General features: G+C 39.7%; 1 protein-coding gene across 1 annotated transcript in view; it reads left to right on the plus strand.

Moving 5' to 3' along the window:
- znf827 (zinc finger protein 827) overlaps window positions 1-13,170 on the plus strand; it is a 292,140-nt gene that overhangs the window by 160,314 nt on the left and 118,656 nt on the right.

Here is a 13,170-nt window from a genome sequence, read left to right on the forward strand (position 1 = left end):
TCGCTCATTTAATTTTCTGTGTACAATATTAACAGACATATTTTACTGTTTGCCATCTCTGTGTATGGATAAACATATAAACTATGTGTTATACTGCCTCTCAGAATATTATCTGGGCCAACATGCCACAGTATTTCCAAGACGGTTTGGAAAAGTGAGAAAGCAATGACACAAGCACAAATGCTGCTGAGCCTACACACTCTACTTCTAATGTTGAAGCTCGTGGGTCTGGTTTAATTAACTTGTGTTAGAGGTTTCTGGCAGAGGAGAAGAATCACAATGCAGCTCTACGTTTGCACAAGAAAGAACCACATTTAACAAGTAAATACAAATAAAGCATATTCCTATAAAACCTTAAGTATATTAAGCAAATACATTGTGTTTCCCGCCAAGAAAAATATATTTTAGCATATCAACAAACAAAATGTCCCTAAATAGCCTGTTTACCATTTGTTAATAGTCAACCTCCTTTTTGTTTTAGGAGATTTTGAGATTATAGTTAAAAGAAATTAATTGGAATTAATTTTTTTTAACATATGCTTTTCACACAATGCTGTTAAATCTTGAGATGTTAACAACAAAAGACAACAAAGTCAATGTGAGTGTGTGCTTTTTAAAACACCATATAAGGTGCACAAACACACATTTTACTTGAAAATCTGAAATAGTTGGATGATTCAAACTCAATGAGACATTTTTATATTTTGTGGGTCAGTTAGGAACTAGCAGAGGTCATCTGGTTCAAAACGGTGTTGTGAGTAACAAAGAATACCTTTAGTGCTGCGCCAGTGCTTTATGTGTTTGTGAACAAATAAGGAGGTTATGTGGGATTTTGTCCTATATGGGCAGCACGACGACAATATGCATTACAAAGTGTACAATTTAAAAAGGAACAACATTCACAGTTCAAAGTTGAGGCAAAGAATGGAGCAGAAATATTTTCTTTCCTTTTCTTCTGCTACATGGTGAGAAATTTATACAATATATTTTGTATGTTACCTAAAATCATGTACATAGATGCAGATATAATCTTCTAGTGTAAGTCTTTCTCTATGCTTTGTACATGTGTTTTCCTGTTAGACGCTGATATTTGACATCCAAAAGTGTCTACCATACATTTGATGGACCAAATCTTTGGTGCGACACTGACCAGAAAAACCAAAGATCTAAAATAAAGAGCTAAAATACGACTGTAAAAGGGATTTTTTTTGTTTTGTTTTTTTTTTTTTTTGGTCGTTGCCCCGTAGCACAGTAAGCTTGTTCATCTCTGGGTGACTTTATTTTCATTAACTTTTGACATAACTGTCATAATTAAACATTGTGTCCTCAACTTTAAACTTAGTTCTTTGAGCTTAGCTTTGTGCCTTTTTCCCTGCTCTGTATCACTCTGCTCCTAAAGCATCATGGGAAATCTGGATCATCCTCATCACTGATGCCTGTTCTGCATCTTTACAAGCAGTCTTTACATGAGGGCCAACATTGGGCTTTCAAAGAGTTGAGTTGAAGGTGTAGACAAGATCGCTGGCATGGATCCCCGGGACAGCAGGCCGATTATAAAATTATGAGTGAAGAGTTCCTCTCGATCCCTTATCGCCCCAAAGAACCCCATTACCCAGCAGCCTTGGCTTTGAACACTTCTCCCACACCAAAAGATGACACAGCCTGCGTTGCTGACTCCTGTCAGGCAAAGGTTCTGCAACACAAGCCACTTTTTTTTTCTTCCATATCTCCCCGAGTGTTTAAAAACAGCTCTACGGAGCCACACTTCCGAACAGTGTCGGCTTAAAGGCAGCACTGGCAATATGACAGCCAGAAGAAACAGCAAGTGCCACAATTGACATATTCCCCATCCTTTTGGCATGTCATCTCCCTTTTTCTGGACACCTGATTGATTCTGACAGCCTATATTGGGTATTTCATACGAGAGAGAATTTTGTGATTAAATGTTAATGAGTTGGAATTTCTCGCAGTGCTTTTATTACAGGCCGCCAGTTTTGAACATTTTTCAAAGTAACACCCAAATTCCACTGTTTGCAATGAATTAATAATACAGTCTTGTCACTGAAGTATCATGCATTCTTTAATCAGGCTCCGGGTCTAAAACTGAAGCTTCTTGAAAGGTATTTCTTTATGATCAGAACAATTAGAAACTTAGCAGCAATCATGAAGGGCCGCTCACAAAGTCCTGCACTCATATATATACAGTTATATGTGTGTGTCAGAGACAGCGAGCGGCCCCTGGGGTGGACGTCTTTCTTGTAGTTGCCATGTGAATTATATGTCTTGACTGGATCTCATCAGTCATGACTGGGAACTTGAGAAGACTGAGGCCAAAGGCTGTGTGAACTGCGAGCACAAAAGAACAGAACTACATGTCTTTGTTCCATGAACTCAAAGTGCTCGGCAAGTTGTAAAATAAACATCCCCAAGTTTAGCTCACCCCTCCACCCCTCCTTCGCACAGCCATGTCTGGAATCACTGCTGCTCTTGTTGTCGAGGACAAGACACAAATTTGTGTCGGTAGTTTGTGGTGTCTGGTCTCCTTGGTGCTGAACTGTATCGGAGCTGACATAAATCTCACATCTGCGTCTGCCTCCTACCTGAAATCCTCTGCGGCTTTGCTACAACTGGCAGTAAGAGAGGAGATGGGAGCAGCCAGGGTTTTTCTTATTTCATCATCTCAGATCATGATACTTCACCGACAGTGTCTTCACCACTCTACCACCCTCTGCCAGTTGTGTGTGTGTGCACGCGCTGACATGGGAATAGAAGATAAAAAATTTAAAAAAAAAAAAAGGACCAGGTAAAGTAAAAAAAAAATAGCGGGTATTCAGCAAAATGTCTGAGATGTACTCACCGTAATCACAGAAGGAAGTGTTATTCTGTTCGACGTTTTCTCCACTATCTGTGTTGTAATTCTGCGACAGCCTCATGTGCTTGTGAACGCCGGCTCTCCCTCTCAGGGCAGAGCAGAAGAGCGTGACACCAGGATTTAGGTCTTGTCAAAAGAGTGAGGCCTTTGCAGACTGATAGACTTTTTGTCTCTTTTGGAGTTTGTTTTTCAGACTCTCCTCTGTTCTTGTCTGCAAAGTACAATCTCGGCGAAACAGACCTCTGAGCTCTGCCTGTTCCCGAGCAGAAGTTAGAACAGTTGGTGCCCCTCAATAAGTTATACCACCATCATCCCAACTCAGGAACACGCAACAGTCTGGAAGAATTTCAGGTAAAGGCCTGTCTAATTAGTTCCCATCAAAAATGTAATTCTTTTCTGGAATTACGCCGCGAGGGCAGAGTAGCCAAAAGCGAAGATACCTGGTGGTGGAAAAAAAAAAAAAATAATGAATGAAAAGAGATATTCTAACCTCGAGCCATAAGTACATTTATATGCTTGACATGACTCTGCCATCAATGTTGGGTCGAATTCTAATTTAATTTCTGAGATGTATGTGTAATTTTGCCATTAATATGAATGTTAGCACCCTAAATATTTTACGCTTCTCATGGATATTGTGAGCGTCTCATATATCCTTCAAGAGTGTATTAATTAATAAACTCTTTTCTGATACTTTTTTTTTTTTTTTTTGCTGGAAACTTCTAATAAGAGCAAGCAGGTAGGATGATATAGTGAGATGAGCCAGAACATAGTTGTCTGGTGCCTCATTAACATCCCCCAGTTCATTAGGAAGAGGCTTTTTCCTGTCATCTTTTTACAATGTGCCAATGTTGTGTGGCCTTTAATGTAATTAATAATGAATTAATTAACCAAATTAATTCGGAGGTTAGAGACATTGTTCTGTAGTGAGGCCAGTCAGTTTGGATTTGGGCCCTGATGGGTGAGGCCCTTTACAAGCTGATGTTGTTCATGTTTCTGACAGTGCCAGCCCCCTGTCTAAAAGCCCTAGCAAGTGCCATTTGTCTCCGGGTTAACAGAAAGACGAGATATAGGGCGGGCTGAATTATTTAGGCTCCCACAACACATGCACTTTTGCTTTTCAAGCATGAGTTATAATTTAATTAGAAACTTCTGGTGCGTTGCTGGCTATTTAAATATTAAAATCTTCCGCTGATCACATTGGATTAGCCATCCCTGTGAAATTCCCTGAGATGTCAGTTGTTGTCTTTCTATCTCCCTCTCTCTACCTCTTCTCACTCTCGCCGCTTTCTTGCATTTCCATCAGCATTTTCTGAACTCCCACGCTCATAGATTGTTTGTTGACTCCTACCATTGGAGACAAAGAGGTCGTGGCGGACCTTTGGGAATTTTAATGGAGGCCGGTGTGTGTGTGAACACGTAGCCAACCTGATATGAATGAAAAGCGAGAGGTTCTGCTCATAATCAGGTCTGAATTAAGAGATAATTACATTGGGCTTCTCCCTTGACAGTAGTAAAACAAGGGGTGGCAGTTGGGGTGTGACACTGACTTCCTGCTGCCATGTCGGGTACTGTTTTCCACCACCTTTTGTCTTGTTAATGTAAAGGATGCAACCTGTTGACTTGTTGTGTGGTGTGTTTGAGTCACTGTGTTTGTGTTTGCGTAAATCTCAGCTGGAAAGATGAAACCAGAGAATCCAATTTGTTTTTTCGAAAGTAAAAAAAACCTCACTTAATCATCATACAATAAACTACAATATGTTATGCAGTTTTCTTATATAGGACAGAAGGATAGAAAATGCTTAAAAACAATGCGATATTGTTTTGTTTTTTAATATTGCTGTTTGAACAAAGTAATACAACAGCACATAGTTGACCTCCAGGGTGGAAATATCGGGTTACAGCAGCACAAGAAACAGACCAGACAGCAATACAAAGACGACAAAGCAAAGAAAAACTCAAATTAGTTCGGCATGTACAGATGCAAATAGGCAAAGTAAAAGGGTGTGTACAACACAAAACCCTCAGTCAGTGGGCATTAATGCGCAGAAATGCAGGCACTTTCAGACAGCAGGATTTAGATTTAAAAAGGTGGAATGATGGCATTTAAGCATGAATGAATCATGAATAAGAGAGAAACTGAAACACACACTTAAGGTACACATTTCGCCGTAGCTTTAAATCTTTAAAGTAGCTTTTATGCAAAAAATGTTTAACGCAAACAGATAAATCGTTGATTGAACAATAAGATAACAATGTGTTAGTCTGTTTCTCAGTACTTTCTATATTCCCCACCCCGTATGTGACCAAGCCCCAAGTTTATTCATTTCTACTAAAGCAATAAATCTTTAAAAAAAAAAAAAAACAGTTACAAATATTTTTCATTTAAAGTTAAAAACAAGTTAAGTAATTTGTAGGAGTTGTAGTTTTTAGCAAACCTTACATATGAAACCGAAAGCAAATAGTAACGTAATGTGTTTGGAATTCATAGTTTTTGGAATAGATCAGTAGTCTCAGCCACAGATGCATAATCAAGCTTGACTATTTAGACAAAGATTGGTTATGCATGTGTGCCACAGACAATAGACATAGACAACACATAAATACCTGTTGGGTGGATCCTTCATTCTGGTCATGATACACTCATTTATATCAGACTGTAGAGTGTAAAGGTGGGAACAAATTTCACTTTTTTTAGGACATAGACCAATTTAATCAATGTTGCATGAGAAACTCGATCGAGTTACAGAAGGTAACTCAGAAACAAAAGTTACACTAAGACCACCTCTCAGCACACGAGTGTGTGTGCAATGTACAGTATGTGTTAAAAAAAAAGTGCTTAGACTGCTGTTATCTGTGTCTGCCCCAAAATATGTGTGAAAGAGAGAAATCAATAGCATATGTGTATCACTGCAGCAGCCTGCGCACGGCTTCACTCTGCAGTTTATGTGTGAATTATGGCTGACAGCTTGCTCGATCCTTCCACCCAGTCAGCCCAGTGACACACGCACTCTATCACCGGTGGCAAAGATGTACTAGTGATTCCTAGCTGAGGGCCAGGCGGCTAATTATATACCAGCATCTACTTTAATCTTCTGCTCCAGAATTTTTTTTTTTTTTATTCCTTTATGCACTAATGTTGTTTTTCTGTTGGCTTTAGCTCCTCTTTCCTGCTGCAGGTCGATAGATACATACCACCTGCCTTTGATTCAGAAATAGCTCTCACATGACAGCCACAGAATACCTCACCTCTCTTCCTCACCATATGCCTGTGTGTTTATGTCTTTCTGTGTATTTCTACCTGTCATTTTGGGCGTATGAACAGGTGTATTTGTCTGTTCACAGTGGGTGCCTACGGTGCTCTGGTTCTCCAAACTCTGGGGTGGGGCCCTGGCAGCAGCGCTGCAATTGAGTGTCAATCAGGCAGCGCTGCAGACGGCCTCTCAGGCCCCCCATCGTGTGGGGTCCTGTTCTTCTCCTGTCTCGTCCTGTCATCCCAGATTCCTTTCATCTCTTCCTCTGTTCCTCCCGCAACCCTTCAATCATCACCATCAGTTATTCTCAGAGAAACATTTCTCACTCAATTTCTCCTTCATATCAGGCATCTGCTGCACAATCCGACGACATTAGTGATGGAATCCTCTTAAAATCTGCATACTGGCATAAAACCGTTGTGATGAATTTGTGTGGACAAAAAGTTAAATGTTGCGGCTAAAATGACAAATTTCAAATGTTTCTATGAAGCTTCTGTTTTTTTCTTTTTAATTTGAATCATGTTACATATTAATGCACTCCTAGTCATAAATAACATAAATAAAGAACAATTAGTTCAATTAAATAGTGTCTAGACATATTTGTGCCTCAGGTATTGCCTGTGAATTAATTCATTATAATATACATATAGAATATTTATTTTTATTCACAATGTACAGTGCATATAGTCAACTAGTGAATGCCAGACACTGATACAGTGCTACATAAATACAACCAGTCCTTGAATGGAAATGTTTAGAACCTGTTTATTATCATTATTTACATTTTAATTTCATAAATGTATGTTTCTTAATAATCTTAGATGCACTATATATTCTAAACTCACAAAAAAAAAAATTAAATTTCTGTGACTCTTAGAAAAAGAGATCAACAACAGATTCCACCAATTTGATTTCTAATATTAACCTAACAGTTCACGTGAGCAATATAAAAAGGTACAGTATATGATGTAGCTGACTGCTGATGGATTGGCTGAAAGGTACTTGTTTGCTTTTCCGTCAAGTTTTCCCTTGATATGCTATCTTAGAAAGCTGCAGTTAAAGGTGCAGGAAATATGTTGGCATTTGGTTCTCAAGACAGTAGAGCAGATTTTTCATTAAATACATTTCCAGTTTAAGAAAATCTTTGACTCTATCACTCAACCATGATTTCTTTCGAGCACTTGTTCATTCATAACAGTGTTATCTCCATGTGTTTCATTTCCATTTGCCAGTAAATTAAAAGTGACTTTAGTTTCATGAATTTTACACGGAACTGGAAAACCTTGTTTTTAAGTAAGAAACCAAGATGAAATGTCATAAGTAATCCAAACAATACTGTGTGTTTGAACATTGTCTTGTTTTATATAGAAGTCTGAGTCATCTGAGTTACAAAGATAGACCAGAGTCAAGCCTGTACTTATTTCATCTGTACATTTACTTGACTCAATGATAATAAACAAAGGTTATGATAGTTTGAGGGAGGAGATATGTCCTGATAGTGTGCGTAAGTATGTGGATAGTTTGTGTGATCTCAGGCTAAAGGATCATGAGTGTAATTATTGACTGTACTTACCATGTCACTGTGTATCAATTCTTTACTCTGCTGTTAACATAAAATTGGTATAATTAAGTGAAACATATTTCTATATTTTGGTCTATTTTGAGACCAATGTCCAAAGGGAAGACACTTGCAGGTGCTTTGTTGTCTGATCAGTACAGTACAGTCAATAACTTAGCTCCCTCTGACTCTCTCTCTCCTCTCTACACCTCCCCAGATGTTAATTGACTCTTATTGGCTTTAATATTTCAGCAGCTTGCACAGTTAGAAGAGCTGGATTCTCTGCACGCCTTAATAATGTTACGTCCCTGTAAACACAGTCCTATTTACTGACATCTCATAATCACACAGGGGTGATGCTGGATAATCAAAGAATGAAAGAGAGAATTTACTCGGATGTTCACACTGCCTGATGCACAAAGGTGTGGAGAGAGAAGTGGTCGGAAAGGTGCAAAGTCGGAAACATGTTTTCTGAATGCAGCCTACATGTGTGTCTTGTTTTTTTTTTAAATATCATGAAAAGACACTTTGAGACCCATTTGACTCAAATGAGGTCAACAGCATACATAGCTTTCAGCATACATAAGTGAGTGATAGGCTGACCCTGAGCCGCCCCCGATGAAGCCTTTTGACCTTCTAATCCTGCATTCTTTCAGTTCTATTGATTATTTGAAGCTTCTAACATCTCTATGAAAACACTGCACTGAGCAGTCCTTTTCAGCCCTGACTGTTCTGTATTGTATTTCCATTGAGAGTGAGTTCATCTTCAGCCACATGCTCAGATGTCTTTTTTTTCTTCTTTTTTTTTGCCAGGACGACTATCAGATGGCCTTGACGATTAATACAATGGCGAGTAGGGCACTTTAATTATTAACTGTGCGTTACATTTGAAGAATGCTCACCAGGCGTGAGATTTAAAAGAAGCTAATGTTTCACTATCAAACCATTTCATCCAATCTTCATAACAGATGTGTGTGCAGAGAGGGCATTACTTTCCACAGTGGGCGCTGAAAATATGCCTGCTTTCCCCTCATCAGGAAAGAAGTCGTGGTTTGTCTTGAGGGGCCAAGTGTCTCCTTGTGACTGGCCATTGGTTTTAAGTGGCTTGTGCATTTTTCATGGGACAGTGGTCGCTAGGAATGTCTTGTCACTCTATTAAGGCCCATTCAAATGGTAGCCATAAAACGAAGCAGGCACTGAAATATTAATTTGATATTGCAACACACCACGGTGTGTGTTAATTAAGGAAAGAGCTATATGCTTTAGATGGGACGGGGCTTTCAGCGCACCATAATGGTGGAAGATGAGTTAAATGGAAGTGGCATTTGGGTTTCCCAGCTCTAGGCTGATGTCAATATGTAGATTTTATTTTTAAGGGTGCTTGTATGCTAGTAAAGGAGAAATTAAATGGCAATCTCGACACTGAGAGCATCCAAGAGCTCACAGAGAGCTCCTGGTAACATCAATTTCATGTCACTGGTGTTATATTTTATCCGAAACTGATTGAATAGTATCATGGTTTATTGTTTGATTATTTTAATTTTTATCGAACAGAGACAGTACTCCTTAAGAGAATATAAAACTGTAACTGTGCCAGTTTTAGCCTTAAAAGGTTCATTGTATCTGTTGCCTCTGTCCAGGTGTGCAAAATAAGAATTAAAGAATTATTACAACAAATATTCAGATTTGGACATCTTGATAGATTTGACTGTTAATGGAGAACTATTTTTTATGAGGCTGAAATGACTATTTAATAGATAAACTGATTTACTGACTGTTTTAATAATCAGTTAGTTAATCAAGCCCAAAAATCACTGAATATCTTTGTTTTGGACTGTTTGTGGGTCAACAAAGACATTTTGAAGACGTGACACCGAGCTCGCAGAAAGTGTGATGGGCTATTTTTCAATAGTTTTAACATTAGTTTCAGCCCTACACAGACAAGCACACTTTTATTAAAGAATGGATGGAATGTATGGGTACAATTTCTATATTATTTCCTTATATTTCTTTCTTCATAAAGCAGTTAAAGTGCCGTTCTGCTTCCTTCTCAATTCCTTCTTTTGGCTCTTTTATTACTTCTCCACCATTCCTCCACTCTCTGTAGGACAGCCTGGCGATTATATACCCTATCTTCCATCTTAGAGCTTATTAACCTTTTTGTTGGAATATCTGGAGCATAAAGACCTCATTAAATATTTACATATGCACTAACCACTATGAAAAATTAAGAAACCCAAAGTTTTATTAACCTGTAGTAATATAATGTCTACTCTTGGCCAAAAAAAAAAGGTCTTTTTTGCACATTAAAGCATTCTGTAGCGCATAGTAATGTATGGTAAGAAGGCTCCCTCTGCATAGATTAACTCCGCTTTAATATAACATTAGGTTTCCCTAAACTAGCTTTATCATAGAATTATGCTTTTAATACAAGGTGTGGAGTTGAGGGCAGGGAGAGATGTTTTGCCTGCAGAAATAAAGCATTGCGACAATCCTTAATTATCCATGGCTCTGTGTGTTGTGACATACGTGAGGACTTCAAAAAAAATTCATATGCTCACATATCATGAATATATTACAAGCTGTAACGTAAATGCCTGTCCCTGCTAGGTGTAGTTGATCCACAACACTCAACCATTCAAATGGGACTAAGTGGCTTTCAATTATTCAAACCTATATTCAAGAAAAGCTGCATAATACTCACTGGTGTTCCACTCCTCTGTTTTGGATTGCAAGCAATATCTCAGCTCACAACTCAGTCACAGCTTAATGAAATGTTTAGATTTTCATCTGCGGGCGGATAAACGAGGCACTAATACCGCCTCACTGGCCGCTGTCGTCCTCCAAAATCATTCCGTTTTTACTCTGATAGGTACTCAAACACTCTGGTTCCCGGTGAGCCGTTACTTTGATTCTTTCAGGGGTGCATGCAGAGCAGACTATGCTTCAAACCTGCATACCTGCAGGCACCTGCGTGTCACCAGTGCAGTTCATCTCAGGGAATTATGATTATAATTTCAAAGGGGGAACAGGATCTTAAAATCAGTGTCAAGGCCAGATAGAAAGAAAGATTGAATGTAATGTCGTGGTATATATTAAACACATCAAGCAGTTATAACATCGCATCAGTAATCATAATACCGTTAAATAATCTGTAATAGAACAATGACGGGAGACAGTTTGACTGCATGAAAAATACTTTTTAAGACATTTTATGCTTTTACTTGTACCAGAATACTTAAAATAATTCAAATTTGTCATCGCTAGATCGATGTTTAGGTAGGTACAATACTTGCATTATAGTTATAAAAGTTACTATGAAGCAATGTTATTGATTAAAATACATAACAGCATTAAAATTATTTTCATCTTGTCCCACTACAGCATTAAATACAGTTTACATACCAACAAAGCGTGTAAGAAATACAAAAATTTAAAAGTTGGACTTAATTTTTTTCTACCAACACCTCATATTACTTTACTATAAAAAAAAAAAAAATAAAAAAAAAAAAAAAAGATTAGAATATGTATTTCACTGATAGATAGTGATGAAAAAAAATGAAAGAAAAGCATCAGAGTGCGTCAAAGCCAGCGGACAAAGAAGGAGGGAAATAAATTGCAATTACAACACATGATGAAAAGCTTGGAGAACCAATCCAGGAGAGAAACATGGAAAGTGAGAGATGAGATGTGACTGAGAGCTGTAAGTTGTAGGTGTTAAACTTTGATGCCTCCAGTGAGTGAAGCAGTAAAAGTACAGTACAGTGTGGTCTGTGAGTAGCAGTAATAGAGTGAGGACCTATCCAGGCAGACAGAGGGGATGAGCTGTGGGGTTGGAGCTGTGGTGGTGGTGGGGCATTGTAGAAGTAAGAGAGAGTAGAGGCGAGCCATACATAGTTTGAGTGAGACAGAGCAAGTTAGGGGGTGCAGATAGTTAGATAACGAGAGAAACAAGAAGGTTATCCATGATTTAACGCCTATGGGGCCGTGAGATGAGCCTTTCCAGTTCAGGCTGCTGTGATTGCCGGCTGATGCTGGCTGAGGCTGGGGCCTTTCAGCTCATTTCATCATGGAGCTCCTAATGAGGCCTGGGCCAATTCCCTGAGCACGGGGGCTCCAGACGCACCTCTGATGGAGCGTACTGAGGGGGCTCCAGCCTCTACCAACAAACACCATCAGGTCCTGGGTATCTGAAGAAGGCTAGGAGGGGAAGTGGTGATGGTGGAGGAGGTGGGGGTGGAGGTGGGTGTTGCTCCAGGGTGAGCTGGAAGACCCACTTTGTCCTGAGGCTGTGTGAAAAGGTCACTGCCCGTGAGGAGTACCCACAGGCCCATGCTGCAGGGCGTCTGGAGGGAGAGTTGTTTTTGTTCAAACAGGAAGTGGCAGGTTAAGAGAAGCATGTCCATTAAAGGTATGTCCGCTGTTTGCTTCTACAAAAGTAGGAGCTTTTGTTTTGGGGTTTGTTGAGGACACTCTGAAAGCACAGTTTGCCACTGATTGATACTTCCTGGCTGATAATGCCTAGTTCTACAAGTCATTTTATGTTACACCTCAAATACTGAAGGACTGGGAGCCGTAGGTGGCAGTATGGGTGCCTCCCTAATGAGAGGCGGCTCTAGGGGATATGAAAGGCGGAGCGGCAGGGGCGGGTGGCAGGGGGTGGGGCAGCAGGCTGGTGGAGCGACCTGTCTGTTCACCCCGGCTCTGGCCTTTGTGCAGAGTTAATGATGCCACTAATATGTTCTTTAAAGACCACACTGTGATTCATGGCTTTCATTAGCCCTGTGTGCCAGGGTGTCTTTCTGCCTCACTCTCGTTCTCTTTTCTGTCGGCCTTTTTAATGATGGCCTGGAGACGAGGTGGCACGCTTGACCCTTAATCATACGAGTGAGAGGAGGAGGCTGGGGCGAGAGAGAGGCGGTGATGAGATGGGAGGTTTTTGGGGACAAAGCAGGGGGTCGGAGGAGGAAGAAGAAATCAGATAGTTGTTCTTCATAATCCCGCTCCCTGGGGCTGGTTTAGCACGACTCAGGACAGTGGAGTGTCCAGTGTGTGAGTTTACAGGAATAAAACACACTCATAGGAGCCGCTTTATCTAAAATATCACTGAGCCACTTCCGTCTTTTCTTAAAAAATACTTCATATTAAGACACTTAAACACACTGTTCATCTGAGAGCAACGCTGCGCTAAATCCAACTTGATCAGATGGAGGTCAAGTAAACTGGAGAATATCAAATAGAAATAGACCATCTATTTAAGGGGAATTAGCTTTTTTTCTCGACTTGGGTCTAATTGATGTAGTTTCGGACATCAGTCGAGTCTCAGTAATAAAAACAGTTTGCGTGACTTTAAACAGCCCCCTGATCAGGGTGACGTCACACAGGAAGGTATCACAGGAAAGTGTGTCCATGAATCTTTGTACAATAGACGGTTCTAGATGTTTGGCTCGAGGGTCGACTAGAGTTGGTTGGTGAACCAGTGTAAC

Source organism: Brachyistius frenatus, unplaced genomic scaffold, assembly GCF_029030835.1.
Source record: "Brachyistius frenatus isolate BFR_SWC_R1_liver_20210118 unplaced genomic scaffold, ASM2903083v1 Contig_7, whole genome shotgun sequence".
Taxonomy (NCBI): domain Eukaryota; kingdom Metazoa; phylum Chordata; class Actinopteri; family Embiotocidae; genus Brachyistius; species Brachyistius frenatus.